Source organism: Drosophila mojavensis, unplaced genomic scaffold (assembly GCF_018153725.1).
Source record: "Drosophila mojavensis isolate 15081-1352.22 unplaced genomic scaffold, ASM1815372v1 contig_36, whole genome shotgun sequence".
NCBI classification, from domain to species: domain Eukaryota; kingdom Metazoa; phylum Arthropoda; class Insecta; order Diptera; family Drosophilidae; genus Drosophila; species Drosophila mojavensis.
Window position 1 is genome coordinate 4,009,643 of NW_025318858.1, and position 19,432 is coordinate 4,029,074.

The 19,432-nt window shown below is 36.8% G+C and overlaps 1 protein-coding gene and 1 long non-coding RNA gene across 3 annotated transcripts in view; one reads left to right on the forward strand and one right to left on the reverse strand.

The window, feature by feature from the left end:
• LOC6575938 (protein nubbin) overlaps positions 1 to 19,432 on the reverse strand; it is a 52,642-nt gene that overhangs the window by 19,187 nt on the left and 14,023 nt on the right. The window lies entirely within an intron of this gene.
• LOC116803893 overlaps positions 1,425 to 19,432 on the forward strand; it is a 50,812-nt gene continuing 32,804 nt past the window's right edge. Inside the window, exon 1 of the long non-coding RNA XR_004363903.2 lies at positions 1,425 to 1,505. This is a non-coding gene — a long non-coding RNA (uncharacterized LOC116803893). The remainder of the gene's footprint in view (positions 1,506 to 19,432) is intronic.

Here is a 19,432-nt window from a genome sequence, read left to right on the forward strand (position 1 = left end):
GAGCTCAATGCACATCAAAAGGCCAACCTGCAGCATCAAAAAGAAACAGAAATCTATGTCCTTTGGCCAGGTGTAAAGGTACACACACACACACACGCGCGCACACGCACTGCAATTGCAGTAGCTGCAGCGTGGGAAGCGCAGCTTGCGCAAGGACAATGCAAAAACCGGCAACGGGCAACACCAAGTGCCGTTGCACCATTGTTATTTGCCAGCCCGTCAAACGCTGCCCGCTGCGTAACGATCACACAAAAAAAGATGAAGAAGAAGTAGATATAAAGTAACTGTAACAGTTGCACTGCGCATCAAAAATGATGATCGCTCGGCATTGTGATTAGGTGATTTGTTTGCCCCATTGACACTTGTCTCCTTTGTGCAATGAGCGCAATTTATTGCACTCACATAGATCAACTTGGCTCAACATACACACACACACACACAGACACACACCCATACAAATGTTCACATGCAGTTATACAAATGCCCGCCCAATGCATGTCCCAATCGTCAGGCCAAGCATAACATACACTAACACACACACACACACGAACACACATATAGAGTCACATACTTATGTAGAAATGTATAAAGCTCCAAGAGCTTTGCTCATTTAAATAGCGGCAGTCGCTCTCGTGCTCTGTTTAATGCGCTAAGCGCACGCAATAGGCTGGCTATCCCTCTTCCTCCTCTACTTCTACCGATTGCCGTTCTCTACGCAATTAGCGCTTTTAACTTGCGTTGGCGTTGGCGTTGGCGTCAGCATCGACGTCGGCGTCGTCTTTGCTAAGTGTTCTGCTCCTTTGCTCTTTTCAGCTCGCGCGCATTACACGCCTTTCTACACTTCGCTGCTCGTTTGCATAAATTTCGTGCCAGGCACTTCTTTTGCTCTCTTTCCGTCTCTCTTCCACTCGCTGCTCACACGTTTTGCATGCGCAGGTGCAGCGGCTCGTGACGTTTGCCGATGTTTTTTGTTGTTGTTTCTGCTTTTGTTTTATATTCTGCGCATTTGCTTTGTGCGCGCTTCGTGCGTTTTGTAATTGCAGTTATTTAGCCCAAGCAATTGAAAAAAAAAAAAAAAAAAAAAAAACAACAGCAAAAAGAGAATTGCGTAAAATTTTATTAAATACATATATTTAAGTTTTAATTTTTCGTTATATTTGTATTTAAATACGAATCGCTGGCAATTGAGTGCAAAATGTGCGATAATTATGGACTGCTACTGCGTGCAGAGCGGCTCGAGGCGGGGCACTTTGGGGTACTTTGGTATCTAAGCTAAATAAGAAGGCGTTAACCCTACTGCAGACTTAGTTTATCTTCAAAGAAATATGCGAATAAATTGAATTTAGATGGTGTATCATTATCTCAATTGCATTTTACGCGTATTTATATAATATAATTAACGTTTGAATTTAAGTTACTTGCAGGTTGTTTACCATCAAATGCGATTTATAACAGGTATACTTCATGGAACTCGAGAGTTACTGAATGTAGCTTCACCGAAATTGGTATGTACGCTTTACAGCAATTTTAATTAATATTTATATCGAATATGATAGGATTTAATAATAAAAACACCTCATGGAACTCAAAAAGTACCATGACGTGAACCATCAAATTTGGTATATAAGATTCAATACTTACACAATCTATATTTTCATTGCTTTGCTTTGCCAAAAATTTAACCTTATAGAACTTAGAAGCTATGAAAGCCATTAGATTAATAATTTGGTATATATTCATCATTCACATCATTTACTTCAATGAAAACGATCCACCTTTTGCTCTTATAACCCACGTTTTTTATTGGCTAATCACTAGAAACTTTACAGCCCGAAAGTTGTTTAATGTCCTGTATTTTTTTGCAATTCTCTAGTATTTTCTCATAATATACAACAGATTTGCTTCCCAAGAATTTACTCGTTTTCATGCAGGCATCAATAATTTATAGCATTTTCAAAAAATACGTTACGATTTTTTCTTTTTTCATTTTTTGGGTGACAAAGAAAATCTCGGCAAGAGGTTAAAATGTCACTTAAGCGGATTTCATAGGAATTTTTTTCCCAAATTTTCCTTACATTTTTTCAATCAGTTAGTTTTTACCCGCTTTTTACAGATTTTTAAAGCAAAAATTGCGCGCAAAAATGGAAAAAATTCGAAATCTCATGCAATTTTTCGTTTGCAGCTGTCAATTTGGTAGGGTAGCAAAAGGGGTGGAAGTGGTGGACGTTCTAAAATGAGAACCTCTAAAAATTTTCAACCCTGTTTTGCATTGCCGCTTTAAATATGATAAGCAAAAAATATCAGAATCAGAGTCCCAATCAAAGGATCGTAAAAAATGGCTGCTAGGCAAGGTGAAAAAGGGGTGCGGTTAACGCCAGGGAATAGCCATAGAAATAGTTAAAACATATATAATACGTCGTATATAATACATCGTATGGGCAGAGATAGCATTGTGCGCATCACGCAGCGATGGGATATGCAGGCGATAAAAAATACATTTGTTGAAAATCGAAAAATGAAAAAAAAAACGAAAAAGGAATTTAGCGCGTGCTCAACGCACCTTTTGACATATGTTTCAAAGAGTTCCCGGAGTCTGGCAGTCGCAGTTTTGAGAGCGTGCGACGCATGCGCCCTAAATTTTTGTTTGTTGTGTAACCCAATACGCGTGTTAGGGTTACCCTGCACCTATCTCTCGCTCTCCCTTTTTTCATGCTGTCCCTCTCTAATTTTAGAGTGATTTTTGTCGCTAAATGTGGCGGAACTTTGTCTGCGCATTTATCATCATTAAAGGCGTTACACAGTCACTGCATTTTTCAGCTACTACGCCCGCAACCTCACCCGCTCTACTGTGCTCCCTCTCACTCTCTCCTCCTCCCGTGTCCTGTGCATCCTTTCACTTTTTCGGCCGCTGTAAAGGCTTGTGGCTGCGGGTTTTGAGCAGCTGCCTTTCGCCTATTTCTATTTGTATAGAAATTTAATTTGACATGCAAACATGGATGCTGGATGCATGCGGCAAAGGGGAAAAGTGAGCTGAAGCAGGAGGAGGAGGAGCAGGGAGCGGGAGATGTAGATGAGGGGCATGGCAGTGAAAGGATTCTGTCAACATTCAGCGGACATCCGCTTTTGTTTCCTTCGTAATTCGAGTCGAGTGAAAGTAATTTGTGACAAATTTTTCATATTCCGAAAAACACTTTTCCCCCATTTCGACATTTCCACATTTCCATTTCGCCAAAAGTGAAAGCCATGCAAATGTCTTTCAGCTGCTTTGATATATATTTATTTCGCTATTTCTTTGCTACTTCTTTTTTTTTTTTTTCTTCGTATTTTTCCTGTCTGGAAAATGTGAAACATCTATGGCAGCGAGAAAACTTCAAAATTTGTTAACTAAAAATGTTAACAAGCAAAATTAATGAGGCTTAAAACATGAAAGTTATTAATTAGATTAGTTTACGTTGTTGTTATTTCTTCTTGTTGTCTTTGTTGTTGTTGTTGTTGCTACTGTGATTGACTACATAAATTTAATTTAGATGTTTAGCTGAGATATGTGCTAAGTGCATAATTATATGTTGCTTGGCTTTCAAACTGTATATGGGGAGGGCGCAATTTTGAAAGAACGGGTATATAAATAATAATTCTAGGGAATATTATATAATGAAATATAATGTAGAATACATAAATATACAAAATTACAAGTGCAAAGGGGAACAGTAGATATTCACAAATAACTATGAAATAAAATCATCCGAAAATAGAGTTCCGATTATCTCAATGTTGGGCACTTTGTTTCGCACTTCCCTAGATTGTTTTATGTTAACTTCTTCCATATGCACAATCAAATCCTATTAATTAATGTTCGAACCTTATAAAAGGTACCTCTGTCTCGTCCTGCTCTACGAATTGCCTTTATAAAAAGGTAAACAAAAGTCGATTTATGCCCTGCACTTCCTTCTACCTTCCTTTCGATGTCTATCTCTATTTCTATTTCTATTTTGTATTTTTCTTATATGATTTTTTTCTCAATTACAAAACAGCAGACAATCAAATTATTGGCTCAATATCCGCTCGCTCGCTGGAGACGAGAAATGGACCCACGCAGTTTCTATTTTGTTGCTGGGTCTGTGGGAAGGGTAGCTTCCTGCGTCGGCTTTGCTTTTTGCCTTTGGCCAAAACACAATTAAATTTCGTTTAAATGCAGCTACACTTGGCTACCCAAGAGGGTAGGAGGAGGCAACGTCTATTTGCCAAAAATAATGCAGAATTGGAACAGTTTGCTGCTGGGCTGTTTACATTCCCACGTCCCTTGTCGCAGCCAGCACCTTGCTGCATATAATAATAATATATAATAATGAGCGTTTCTCAATAGCAAAATGCGAAATGAGTTCGAAGATTCCTTTGGGCCTCAGTCGAGTGCAACTAATGTCAGGCGACAGTAGAAATCTTTCGAGTTGGCCCGAAAACTACCTGCTCCCGCTCTCACTCTGTCTCTTTCTGTCTCCCTCTCGCGCTGGCTCTGCCGGCAGGTGATGCTTTGTTCATCTCGACCCTAGTTCTGCACAACATTCCCAGAGTTCTTAGCCGTCTTTAGGCCAATCTTATGCAAAATCCTTGAATAATTTGCATGGGAAAGTGTTTGGAAATGCATTGAAGTGGAAGGGAAATCTAGAGGCGGGGCAGGTAGACTGAATAGCTGAAAAGGAAAGTGCATTATCAAAAGGAAAAATGCATTTTCATGCTGACAGGTTGCTGAAATATTTTCTTAAAAATTTTGAAGCATTGCATTACAGCTTAATTGTTTGTAAAAAATGAAAAATTGAAAAGCGAATATGAATTTGTGAGCCAATTGGAATAAATACTGCTGTAATATATAAAAAATATATATCGGTAAATAAATATGAGATTAGACTGGAAATTCTCATTGAATATTATAGAAAATTTATGTATAAATTGTTGTAGATAAAATATTTTAAATAAAAAGCAGTTAAAATTACATGAATTTTTAAATATTTTACAATATTTGTATTATTTTCATATTATTAAATAAATATATAATATTTATATTGTTTAAATAGATGAGTATTATTGATTGAGCAATAATTGTTATGTCTATATGAAAGTAGATATTGGAAAAATCTAAGTAAATTAAATACATTTATAAATTGATAGATCAAATATTTTTTAAAAGAAACAATTCTTAAAATTTTATTGATGTTGAAAAATTTCACGATATTTCAAAATTTTAATATATATACATATATTAATATTCTTTTACGTCTTTAGTGAAAGCCTCATAAGAAAGTTTGTACTTAATGCAGAGTTATTTCTCATCCTCAAAGCACTTAAAACAATATTTTTTATGATCTTCTATATCTCCTCTACAAAACATTCTTCTCAATCGTAGCGTAGCTCATGAAGTCTTTTTTTTATTGAATCTATTTGCAAGCTACAAAAGATCTGTCTAATTTATCATCTAATTGGTTTCTTTATTCATAACAGTTCTGCATTCTTTTCTCACAAAGTCCATTTGCATTACTCACTTTACCGTAAAGGTAATATTTCATTTAATCTGCCCACCTCTCTAATCACAATCTCACCTTTTAGGCCCTTACAAAGTTCTGCTTCTTGTGTTCCCATAAATCTTTCACTGAATTAACATAGTTGTCTGTTATGTCTTCTTCTTCTACTTCGTTTTGCTGCTGCTTTGTTTTGCTATTATTCATAACATTGTTCAATCGGCGCCCCCCTCTTGGCATTAGTCATGGTAGTTATCCGCAATATAATTGCAATAACAATTAGCACAATTATTGCAATTTACGTTTGTTTCTAATTTCAATTTGCAAATGCGCCGCTCATTATTTGTTTTTGTTTTACACTTTGCATTCGCTTGGCAAACAAGAAACGAAAATGAAGGGAAGCTTAGTAAAAATGCATATAAAATAGTAAAGTTAACTTGAGATTTTGTTTTTTTCGTTGGTATTTATTATACCCTGAACCCATTGAAAATGGGAAATCAGGGTATAATGGTTTTGTGAAAAAGTATGTAACGGGCAGAAGGAGGCGTGGCAGACCCCACAAAGTATATATATTCTTGATCAGGGCGACGAGCTAAGTCGATATAGCCCTGTCCGTCTGTCCGTCCGTCCGTCCGTCCGTCCGTATGAGTGCGTCGATCTCAGAAGTTATAAGAGCTAGAGAGCTGAAATTTGGCATGCATACTCGTGTGTACCATACGCAGTACGAGTTTGCTTTATTTTTTCGATAATTCATCCGATAACTTTTTTATCGAGAATAATCGAAAAAATGATTTTGTTTTTTTAGGCTAATTTGAACACTTTTAGACCTGGAGTCTTCAAACTTGCGTTGTATATAAAGTTAATGGATACAAAGATTTTGTAATATACAGATTTTGGATACCACGCCCCCTTCTCCCCCAATTTGTAAAAAACGCATTTCAAGTACTAGAGACTTGTGCTTCGGAATGTACACATATATTCACCATATGATTACGCTCTGAAAGTTTCATTAAGATCGTATGTCTATGAAAGAAATTATTCAACAAATGAATTCTCATAATATTGCCCACACTGCAGCGCAGCCCAAGCGCAGTCGCTGCTTACTGCGCAGTTAGCAGAACGCAGGCTTATGCGTGCGTGTGGACGCATGTGTATTCATGTAAGCATAAAAGAAGTGCAGAATGATTAGAATATCAGCTTAGAGGGTTCAGGGTATCTCCTAGTCGAGCAGAGTCTATATTCATCAGTTTATGTAAGGTAAAAAGAGAGAGCATGATAGCTCATATTATACTATGTATGCAGGGTATAGAAATGGGTATATACTCCATATTGTTTTATATAGGGTATACAGAGGCTCTGAACAATGCATACAGGGTATGGAGAGGGTATAAATATACCACTTTATGTTATACAGGGTATTAAGGGTATGCACAATGTGTACAGGGTATGGATAAGGTATAAATATACCACTTGATGTTACACAGGGTATTACGAGGCTTATACATACATTATTCACTTTATATTCACTCTATGCCCTGTTTCTATCAATGGACTAGACTGAGCACTTTTTATACTGTATATACCCTACATAAGCACAATCAATATTCAGCTCTTTTTATACTCCAAAACATTTTTCTTTATAGTCCCTAAATACATTTTGCTTGTCTCAATACATTGTCAATTTTCTGTACTAACTCTATACACAGTATCTATTCTCTACACAGCCTTCTTCATTCTATTTCTACTTATCTATAGACGATGTATGCTATCTCATAACACTATATGATCTTTTTTTTTTATCTTTTGAATATTTTTCTGTAAGCTTCCTATAGTCTCTCTCTTTATATTATGTATATATACATACATACGCCTCTCCTATATATTTTTATACATTTTCCGCAAATGATGTATACCTGATCCTTATCTTCATCTATTGCCTCATCGCTTACTTCTTATATATATACTCATCCATACTACCCTATAGCTCTACCTCGTCTATGTTACCTCTGTAGGCTCTCTTAATCATCTCTATACCCCATGATACCCTATCTTTAGTCTCTCTATACATTATTTCATACTCTACTCTCTCTATTTCCCCTCCTTCCCGCCTCCCTGCCCCTCTCACTTATTTGTTTCAATTTTTCTTGTAAACTGGCTACATTTTTCGCACTCTGCTGTGGCAACACGCAACTTTTGCGAAGCGCAGCTTATAAATTTATTGCTTGCCACACCCCGCTCCGCCTCCCTCCGGCCGTCCACTCCCCCTCGGTGCCGCCCACCCGCTGACTTTTTGCATATTTACAAATGCAAAGCGCGCGCGCAAATTCGTTGCACTTCATAAATTTTTACTAGACTTTACGGAGAGTGGCGAGTGAAGAGTGTAGAGTGGAGAGTGGATGCCAACTGGATTCCAATTGGAGCAGCATTTGCAGACGCAGCTCTAATTAGCTTTTTACTGTTTGCTGCGTGCTGCAGCAGCTGCTGTTGCTGTTGCTGCTGCCGAACAATGCTTTCAACTTTGCCGCATCGTGTGGCAGCTAAAGATCAAAGTCAAGGATCAAAACAATACGCAGAGCCGTCACAACCATTGTCCGAAGCTTGTTATGATAAACTGTCTCCATCTCTCTCTCCTCCTCTCTCTCTCTCCCTCCCCATCTCTCTTCTCTGGTCTGTCTTTCAATCAGGCAGAAATTGTGGCAGAAATCAATGCGGCAAACAAGACACAAAATGTCAAAACGCAAAAGCCCAAAAGGCCAAAAAGCCGCTCAACAACTTTAACTACCAGCCAAAGCCAGCATGTAAAGAGCGAGAGCAGGAGCAGAGTGAGACGTAGCGGCGGGAAGAGCTGCTCTCTATAAGCCCTGACTTTGTGGCTTTCAGTGCCAACGCATTGTTTAAGCTCGCTTTTATTTCCCACTTCAGTTTGTTAGCTTTTTTCATCTCGTATTCGAATAGAAATGTCAAGCGCACTCAATTGTTATCGTTATCGTAATCGTCATCGTTATCGTCACGCTATTGTAGCAGCAGCAACAGCAGCATGAGCAGCATCAACAGCCACATGCAAATTGCACTTTTATTCAAAGCAGTTGCATCTTTTTTTTTTTCCTTTTTGCATGAATTCTTCAATGCATTTTTGTTAAATATATATATTACATATACATATGTATATATAAAGAAGTTTTTTTTTTTTTTGTGCCTTGCTTGTTGCAGCTGACATTGCGCAGTGCAGCGCAGGCTGCACAGAAACCTTGAGGCATTTGCAACTGTTATGGAAATGTCTTCATTTGTAAACAGGCAGCAGTTATTGGCAGCTTTGCTTTGCAAATATTCAAGGAAATATTGATTGAGAAGAGATGATTGAGAATATAGCTTGATTTATTGGTGGGATATAAACATAAAATACAACTAAGTAAGGTTTCAATTTTTAATTTCTAGTTTTGTTTTTAATATTCAAGTTAATTTAAATATTTTTCTATTTATATATCATGTAAAATTCGAATTAAATATTTTTTTAATTTTCTCTATTCATTATTCATTACTTATCATTACTCCATGTATTTATAAATTTTGTTTATTATTATTACCTTTCTTTTTTTCAATATTTGTCTATAATTTTCTTGTCTTATTTGCAATTGATGTTTTAATGGATTAGTTTAAACATATATCGAGTCAATAATGAACGAGCTGATCTTAGTAATTAAACGCATTTCAATTACAGTAAACTGAGCGCTCTCTGCTGATGTTTAAATAGAAACAAGGAGTAACAATAACAACAACAACAACAACAACAACAACAGCAGCAGCAACAACAATCAAACACGAAATGTACGCAAATACGGCAATCAGCCAAAGGAAAAGCAAAAGTTGTAATTTTTCAATTGAATGCACACAGCAACTGTTGCCGTTGCAGTAGCAACTGTTGCTACTGCTGCTGCTGTTGCACGCATATTCGCAGTCAGGGTTAAAGAAAAAGCAACAACAACAACAACAGCAGTAGCAGCAGGGCGACGGGGGTAATTAGCATGCGCTACGATTAACATATAATTAATTGTTGAAATAATAAAAAAAAATTCCAGCAAAATGCAAAAAATGAAAATTGCTACAAAAAAAAAGGTTACAAAAAATTGCTAGAAAAAATTATATATAAAAAAATTTATCAGCATTTGGCATCGACATCGCATGCAAAATACATTCCCCAGCGACTAATAACGCAACAGCTGAAGTCCAAAGGGAAGCAAGTGAAATCGAATAGTGAATACGCTATAAAGGGCGATTTCTTTAATGTCAATGGAAGGTTTAAGCGTTAATATAATAGAGTATTAAGTTAAATATTGACTGACAGATGACTCATATATATTATCTGTTGAAATTAAAAAAAAAAAATATGATATAAGTGAGCTTCTAAAAAGTATAAAAATAATTAAAATCAAAAACGACTTGAAAAAAATATGACACGAATACACATATTCCATAACAAAATATTTGTATCCATTTTTTATCCTATAAAAAACCGCAAATAATTTTTTTTTTTTTTTTCAATTTTTTAGATTATATATTTTTTGAATATATATATATATTTTTTTAATTTTGGGTCAACTTCCCAATTGTATTTTAATTAAATTTGTATATATTCTCATCTGCTATGCAAAATTTATAATTTGAATTTTATCAGTTTTTTTTTTTCATTGTCTTAACACCTTTCATTGGTTAGTGTATTGGCATAAAAGAAACAGGTGCACAGAGCCGTGTGCACTAATTAGTTGCACAACGGACCGAAAAAACAACAAGAGATACGCAAATATTTTGCGCCGCACTCGCTGCTTTCATAACAGCAATTGCGAGCGAGCAGCGCGGCTGACAGCGACGCCAACTGCAACTGCAAGTGCAACTGCAAGTGCACTGGCTGTCTGTCAGTCTGTCTGTTTGCCTGTCTGTCTGTTTGTCTGCGGCACGCAGCTTTTGCAGTTTGTCTCGAAAGTTCAATTAACGCATTTTGCTAGCTGCGCTGTCGGCGTTTGGCTCTAAGCCACTTAAGCGCTCAAACAGGCCAGAACGTCTGCAAAGCGAAAGACTGAGGCAACGAACTTGCTGCCAATTGCTTCGACTGCAACAGCGACAACAACAACAACAACTGTGGCATGCGCTGTAATCGATATGCAACCGAGTGGAGTCGAGGCGCGGCAATCGAGGCTCGTTTTACTGCATATGCAAATCTAGCCATAAATCAGCTAAATCGAACTAAATTACACCAAATCTATCCCGCTGCGCTATCGAAATGAAGTTCTCAACGATCGAGCAACGCTGTTGTTGTTGTTGTTGTCGTTGTTGTCATTGCCAAGGCGAACGCAGTTGGAGGTGGCAATTTATGTGGCAGTTGCAGCATATGCAAGTAATTAGCAATTGTTTAATTATAGTGCGAACAGTTCGCCTTCTATTCCACTTGCCATGCTGTCTACTCTGTGCCGCCTTCTTTTTGGGTTCTTTGCCCCGTTTGGCTTAACTAATTGAGCCACGGACTGAGCCAAGAGTGAATGAGTGGCATTATTGTTGCTGTTGCTGTTGTTGTTGCTGTTGTTGTTGCTGTTGTTACTGGCTGACACAATTGCCTGTCAATTGTAATTAGTTGTGCTTTTTGAGCATTACAGCGGGAATAGTAGAAAACGCCCTCTACTAAAGTGCCGTTATACAAAAGGGTCGAACCTATTATTTTGCTTTACTTGGAAGCCGTTGAGTTTTAGAGCTAACTGTAGGTGCATCAGTTGCCAATTGGTTCAATGGGGTAAGTTTTTAATCATTAAATTCAATTTGTATTGATAAAACTAGAGTTTAAGATCAGCAGACTTTGTTCAAAAGTAATTGATTTTATTTCCAGCTGTCTTTATAAAAAAAAAAAAAAAAAAAAAAAAAAAAAAAAAAAACTATATAAAACTGGGTATTTAAAAATAGAATATATTTTTTTATGATCAATATATCATTTTCAATCTCATTATCCCATTTGAGTTTGATTTGGGTATGCATCACTAGCGTCAGCTATCACGCCATCTATAGGCAAAGAGTAGAGGTAGGTAGCGCTAGTTGTCTTATAAGACTACATACAGATTTATTAGAGACCCTCTTATTAGATACTCTCAAGGATTCTGTTCATCCCTTAGAAACTGAATAAGGTAATCCAAATTCTAATAAAACACAAGCTTATCCCAATATATGAAAGGTCTAATATGAAAAATAGTATAGAAAATGGAATGATTGATGGAAATTGAGGGATTCATGATTTATTTTAAATTATTATATAGTATATTTGTATTTATTATTATTATTATATAATATATTTGTATTTCATTTCTTTAATATTTATTTTTCCTAAGCTATAATATCTATAAAATAATTATATTGTATTTGTGAACATATTTATATAACATTATGGCAAATATTTAAGGAAATCGAAATATCTATACTTTTTGCTATATTTATTTATGTTGTCTTTTTATAGCATTTTTGTTTAATTATTTTATTTTGTTATTTTCACTCATTAAAATATTTAATATTTTTTTATTCACATAAAATGTGCAATGTTTTCTTTTTTCAATTATGGCTAAATGCTTAGCTATTATATAGAAATCTTTTTTAACTATCTTCAAATTGTTATTAGCATCTGACCATTTAAGACAAAACTCAACAAAAAAGAGTAGTTACAACAGCAACAGTCAGCGGTCGGCAGACGGCAGCAACAATCGTCATCAGCAATGGTAGATTGTCTGGCAGTTGTCTGCAATTGCCATTCAGGTGCAAAAATCAGTTAATAACTCTTTATAACACCAGCCAATAATGCCGGCAAGCTGGGAACTGGCAACTGGTCGCAGCGGCAGCGACAGCAGCAGCAGCAGCAACATGATTCATCACGCAGACAGCGGCAACAGCAGCAGCAGCAGCAGCAACAACAACAACAACAAAAGTGCCGAGAGATCTCGTGACAGAAATTGCAGCAACAAAAGCAAAAGCAATTGGCGGCAACAGCAAGAGCAACAGCAGCAGCGACAGCGACATCTAGCGGCGGCAAATGGAGTGTTAAATAACAATTACAACTTTATGAAGTTATTTGCGTTGTTGTTGTTGTGTTTATTGCATTGCATAAAAACACTTAACAACAACTGCAGTGCAGAGCAAATGAGAGAGCGAAAGAGAGGGAAGCAGATAGAGATACAGATAAAGCTAGTGAGAGTGAGGGAGAGGGAGAGAGAGAGTAAAGTCTTTTGGCTAATTAGTGCAGGCAGAAGAGCTCAGACAAGGGTTTCCAAAACTAATTTCAGATATGCATCTGTTGCTGCTGCTGTAGTTGTTGTTGTTGTTGTTGCAGCAGCACGCCCTCCATTGTGGCCAAGAGGTCGAGTAATGCGGTCCAGGCTTCTGTTAGGTAGATCGACTTCAACTCAAAACCAATCACAGCAACATTCAAAAGAATCTGCAGCAGCAGCAACGGCAACAGCAACATGTTGCTGTTGTGCATGTTGCTGTTGTGCAGATGCTGCTGCTGCTGCTTGGTGCTACACCGATTTTTCTTTGGCAGCGTAAAAGTTATATACAAAAGTAATATTCGTCATAATCATAATGATAGGCTTTCAAAGCGTAAAGCAACGGCAACAACAATAACAACAACAACAATAACAGCCGCAGCAGCAACAACAGCAGCAGCAACAGCAACAGCAACAGCAGCCGCCATGCCAGTTGATTATGATGATGACTCGAGTCCTCGCAGTTGCCCCACAAAGTAGCCGCATACAACAGCAACAGCAACAGCTACAGCTACAGCTGGGTCGTAGAGGGGGTAGAGGAGCTTGAAGGGGGTTTTCTACAAGCAATTCAAGCAAAGTCGTCGTCGTCGTCGTCGTCCGCACGATCCATGCAAATTAAATGAAACGTACGATGCGCAAAAAAAGTTCCCATGACTTAAGAGTTGCAGCAAGGCAGCAGCAGGAGAAGCAGCAGCTGGAGCAAGAGCAGATCGGTTGGAGGGGCGCGCGCTGCGTCTGTTGCGAGGGGGTGTGGCACAGGTCCAACGTGCGGTCGAGTCTCTTTTGTGTATGTTGCTTGCTTTTAGCTGCGCCTCATTTTCCCATTCATGCATTCAATTTTTGTTCGGCTGTTGTTGTTGTTGCTGTTGTTGCTGCCCGCGTCCAAGTGTCATAAATCCTTTGGCTTAATAATATGCACCTTGCTGCCTGGTCTCCAGCTACGGCTTCGAACTCAGAGCATGGAGTTTTTGGACTTTTTTTTCGCCTGCTTCCAGATGTGAACCTCAATTATGTTTGTTCGCTGCAATTGTTGCCGTTGCTGTTGATTTTAATGTGTTGCAATTGTGGCTTAAAAAAAAATATTTACAGATTGCTTTTGATGTTTTAAGCCAAAAATATGGCGTATAGGGCATCAATTGATAAACATTTAATAAGATAACATTTAATATAGATATAAGTTCCACTAAATTAAAAAAAAAAATATTTATATTAACATAAGTTTTTTCGAATTTATACTAAATCAATTTATTTATTATTATTTTATAAGATTATACTTATTTTTAATATTTAGTCTAATATATGTATATGATTTTTTTTACAGCTTTTCTTTTATATATTTATACCAACATGAAGTTTGAAAGACTTTTTAAAAAACTACTTTGGAATACTTACTGAATTTAATTTTTATATATACATTTTTTTTAAATTTATATATATATACATATGTATATATATTTTTTTATTTTATTTTTTTTTTTTTTTTTTTGTTGATTTGGCATTTTCAATTAATATTTTAATATAAAATAATATAATAATTAATTTGCTTAGTTTACAATCATATTAAATAAATACAATTTGAAGTTTCTCTATTTATATTTATTTATTTATATGAGGGTATTTGTAGAAATTCTTTTGAAAAATATTTATGTATTTTTGGTGATCTTTTTTTTTTCTTTTATGTTGAATTAGCTTATAAAAATATAATTTTCATGAGTTTGCGAGTATTTTTATTAACTATGCTAGGAAATATATTAATTTTTTTATTTTATTATATTTTATTATTTATATTATTAGTTTAAGGCTCTCTTCCGTCTCGTAAAACTTAAGAATTTAGACAAACAGAACTTTAGGAATATTAAAAACACACAAAGAGAATATATATAAAACTGATAACATTTCAGAATAAATTTGTCGAGTTGATCTCTTGGCAATGGCAATCGGGCTACTGGTAGCTGAGCATTCGGCATGGCATTTAGGCCCATTAGCTGCAGCTGGCTAGGGCCATGAAAGCCGCCCAGAGTTGGCTAATGAAATTGAAAGAAAAAAAAAAAGAGGAAAGATAAAGAAAAGGCAGAGGTAAAGGTGCAGCTGATGCGTTAAGCTGTATTGCATTGGATTTGGCCATTGGCCGCGGCGCATCGTCACGTTTGGGCAGTTAAATTTGTGGCCATTGGAGATGGCAGATTGGTCATGGGGCAGTTCTTCAATGTTTACCATAAAAAATGGCAAATCTGTGCTACGTTGCTTTTCGTCTTGGAAGTTCGTGGCGCTTAAGAACAGTCGAAACGGCGCGTATTTCCAGTTAACTGCAAGCATAACTCATACGCCGGGGGTTCTGAGAGAGTAAAGTGGAAGCGCGAATGAGCGTGAAGGAGAGGTGGTGGTGGTGCAGAGAGTGCGAGCAGCCAATTAGCAATAATAAAGTTGAGACGTGATATTTCATTTGGCGAAAATTTGCCTACGTCCCATAAAACAAAACAAAACAGAGCCGAACCGAACAGAACAGAACTCAAAACGTAGCGCTGTTTCCACAGAAAGGCAGCTGTTGGCCAAATTATATGCATAAATAATAATTTGAAGCAGAAACAGAAACAGAAACCGAAACACAGAAACAGATGAAAGGAAATACGAACTATAAATTGTGTGGCAAGGAACGTGACGCACATCCTTGCACACATAAATATATATATATATACATATACCTATACTATATATATCCTTTTGCTTTATATTTGAGTTTGAACTGTTTTTGGGTTTCGCAGCTCCCCCAAAACGCCCGTTGCATACCCTATCATTAGCATTTCCGCTTTTTATTATTATTATGCCTGTGTGTGTGTGTGTGTATATATGACCTATAAGATGATACGAGTGCCAGATGATCATACTTAATCATAATTTAAGCTGCGCTCGAGTCAAATTGCTGCTGTTGTTGTTGGTGTTGTTGCTTGTCATATGAAAATTGCAGCGCCATTAAAGTCCAAGTTCAAGTTCTGTGCTGGACGTTCGGCAACTCGCTGCTGCTGCTGCTTCTTCTTCTTCTTCATCGGCGAGCGGATATGTTGTCTGAAAATTGTTGGCTAAAATTATCAGCGAATAACCCAAAAATTAATTGACTTTTGGCCCAAAAGGTTGGCGCGTAGGCAAATTAGCTTGCCCAAACACTATTCCCATTCAGTTTCCTGGGAATACAATTAGAGAGAGACAAACAGGGGAAGAAAGAGAGAGAGAGAGAGAGAGAGCGAGAGTGGTTAGCAGGAGGTGAACGGGGCAAGAAACAAGCAACAAAACATTCGTTCGCATCGGGGCGTTAGGTGCGGCTGTTCGCTTTTACAGTTAGCTCACAAATTGAGTTCGGTTCCTAAGTCTTTTGTTGCACTTGCCGAAAAGGGGGCTGGAAATAAATTAGCTTGGCTTGTCTTATGCGCTATTAACTCTCGCTTATACAAAATCTGAGAACTCTAAACCTTTTTGCTCAGTGTAGCCTACAGCCACAACATAAACAATTTGCCTGGACTACAAAGATTAATGGATTCTGGATTCTGCGGCAGTCCTTTATCTTTTTTTTTTCGTTACCTCATACACACACACACACAGTCACTCACACTGCTTTGGAGTCTAAATTCAGTGGCGATTGCTTGGACAGTTCCTGGTATTAATTTCAAATTCATAAGACGAATTTCATTTCGGGAGCCGTCGCAGCTATCCACGCTGGCGGCAACAGCTCTTAACTTTTGTGTTTTCTTTATTTTCACATCTCTTTGAATACAAAACTCGAGCATTTAGTTGCGCCCCGTTGACCTTCAGCTGGAGTTTAGAAGGCGCCTCGCTTGAAACCCTTTGAAGGGAACTTGCTAACTGCTCGCAGCTAGTGAGCCACATGACGCCGTCTTTCGACATTTATGACCAGCAACAGCAACAACAACAACAACACAAGTCTCCTTTGTCTGTCTGTAAACCCTTATCCTCACCCTTAGCCCTGGTCGTCTGTACGCTTTTTGGTTGACTTCCTCCCTCAATGCTTTTGCGGTTATAAAAATTGTGCCAACATTTTTATGACTTTTCAACACTTTGGCTCTCGAGCACTTGTTGCCTTCTGCCTCTGCTTCTTCTTCGCATCTAGATGGCTGTTGTTGGGCGCCAGCTTATGAAGTTTATTGCCTGCTGCGTGGCTAATTTTGAACAGCAAAGAACAAAATATATGATTGATCATTCAGTTTTTGTAGGCATATAAAACAGGTGATAAGTTTTATGTTGAACTAGGGGTCAGTGCTTAAAGGACTGAATAGCTTGAAGTTGTAAATATATAATAAGTTCAATATAATACTGTATATAATATATATATATAAGATGTATAGGTATCGGAGGGCTGTTCATATGACCGCTTTGCTTTGCTAATGCCTTGCTCTATAATCACTGAGATTTTTCGCTTATAAAACTTATTTATCGATTATCGATAAATATCGAAACCAAACCTTTAAGAAAAACTTTTTCGCTTACTCTTCCGTCTTTATAAGAGACAATATAGGGGACATTCTTCTTGAATGGAATCCGATTTGTTATATAGACAGATAAGAGTATAGGAATTTACTTCAGGAGAGCTCATATATTGGGTTTTTTATAATGTTTTATATATCTTTTGTATATAATATTCACATAATATCAATATAGACTTAATTTAGACTGCCTATTGGAAAGTCTAATGGGTATATAATATGATAACTGAAATATGTTAAAAATGCATTCTATATAGTATAACTCTTGACTTAATAGTTAAGTAGAAAAAAGTTTCATATAATCGATATATTCGAGAAATATACCTCATAAAATTAACTTTACCCATACATGGCCATGTACAGACATACAATATTATTGACTCTAAGTTTCGAAAAATTCATTAAAAATATTTACGAAGGCTCAAATAGATAACAACAGCATATTTGAGATGATATTTCTGAAACATTTTAAATTGAATTACCTGCCTAACATGACGTCATTAAAGAGCCATTTAAGTCTAGGCCCTAACTCGCTTTACCAGCTCTTTAAACTCTGTGAAAATCGCAAGCCTGTTTTCAGCAGCAAACTAACTTCTATCTAGTCAGAGTCTGGCTGTCATTAAGTTGAGCTATTACCCAGCTAAATGGCGCAGTTGGGGAGCGTTTTGCAAAGTTGTAAATTGCCAGGCAACGGGGGCGAGTTCAATGCACAAATCCAAGCCACAGCAGCCATTAAGCAGCAGAGCAGATGAGACTGGAGAGAGATGGGGAGAGAGGTCAGTAGTGGATCTGCTGCACAGCAGAGAGCGAGGCTGACAACTGTCAGAATTTAATGGCGGCTTCAATTTTTATAACCAAAGCACGACTACCGTCAACAGCAACTTGCAACAGCAGCAGCAGCAGCGAGCAGGCATTCATCAGAGTCAAGTTCAAGTTTGAGGCAAAGAGATTATGTGCAGCCAATCTCTCTTGGGCAAGACTTGAAAATGCAAACGAGTCGCAAAACGCTGGTCGAAATGCAGATTTGAAAGGCACGATATGACGAGGGGCAGAGGGATGGGCGGCAGGGCAAACGGTTTGTCTGTGTGCAGCATGCAACAAGAGTTCCCACAGTTTCGCTGCTGCTGCGGTTGCTCTTTGGCAACGCCTTCAAAAGCTGATGACGTTGTAAGAGTCGAAGTCGCAGCAGCAGTTGCTGATGATGCCACAGCCTCCAAACTCCAACTCCAACTCCAACCAGCTCCAGCTCCAGCTTTCAGCTCATATGCATGCCAGAGTTTCAGCTCTTGGCTCCATCATCTTTTTTTTTTTTTGCAGCTCTCGTCCTCTCGTCTTATCTCACAAAATTTGATCAACGTTTTCGCAATTCGGGAGCTCCGCCCCGAAGGTATTTTCCATAAATATTCTTGGGCAACGTTTTTTGTTTTTGGCTTTTTAGCTTTTTACTTTTATTAGCCAGTTGCTGTTGTTGTTGTTGTTGCTGTTGCTACAAATAAATTAAAATTATGCATGCTTAGGCATGGGAACGGCTTTTTTTTTCTCTCTCTCTCTGCTTGGCTTTGGTCTCATGGGAAAGTCGCCTTCAAATAAATAAATTTAAGTTCGTTTCATTTTTACGTGTGGGTGTTGCAGCTAAACAGGCTGTAAAATGTGAAGTACTTCAGTTTACTTAACTCCAATAGTAACTAGCTGTTAATAAACACATACACATACATATATGTATATAGAGGGTGAGCATTGCATAAGAGCTGCAGATGTAAACCAATTTGTCAAAATCGAATTTAGGTTAAGAGACAAATATAATACTTTATAATTAAAATATAATTAAAATAATTAATTTTAGATAGCTAGACATCTATTTATGTTAATAAAATGTATATACCCAATTTAAAATTTAAAATTTAAAAATTAACTTTTTATTTTTTATTTTAATTTTATAATTAATTTTTTTTTTTTCATATTTTCAATTTAAAACTTATATGCAAAAGAAAATTAAAATAAATAAATCAAATAATACATATATTAATAAACATAATATTAATAATAATAATTTTGGACAGTTAAACATCTTTTTATATTAATAAAATTTTAATATAAACAAAAAAATTAAATGTTTTATTTTATATAATACTTAATTCTA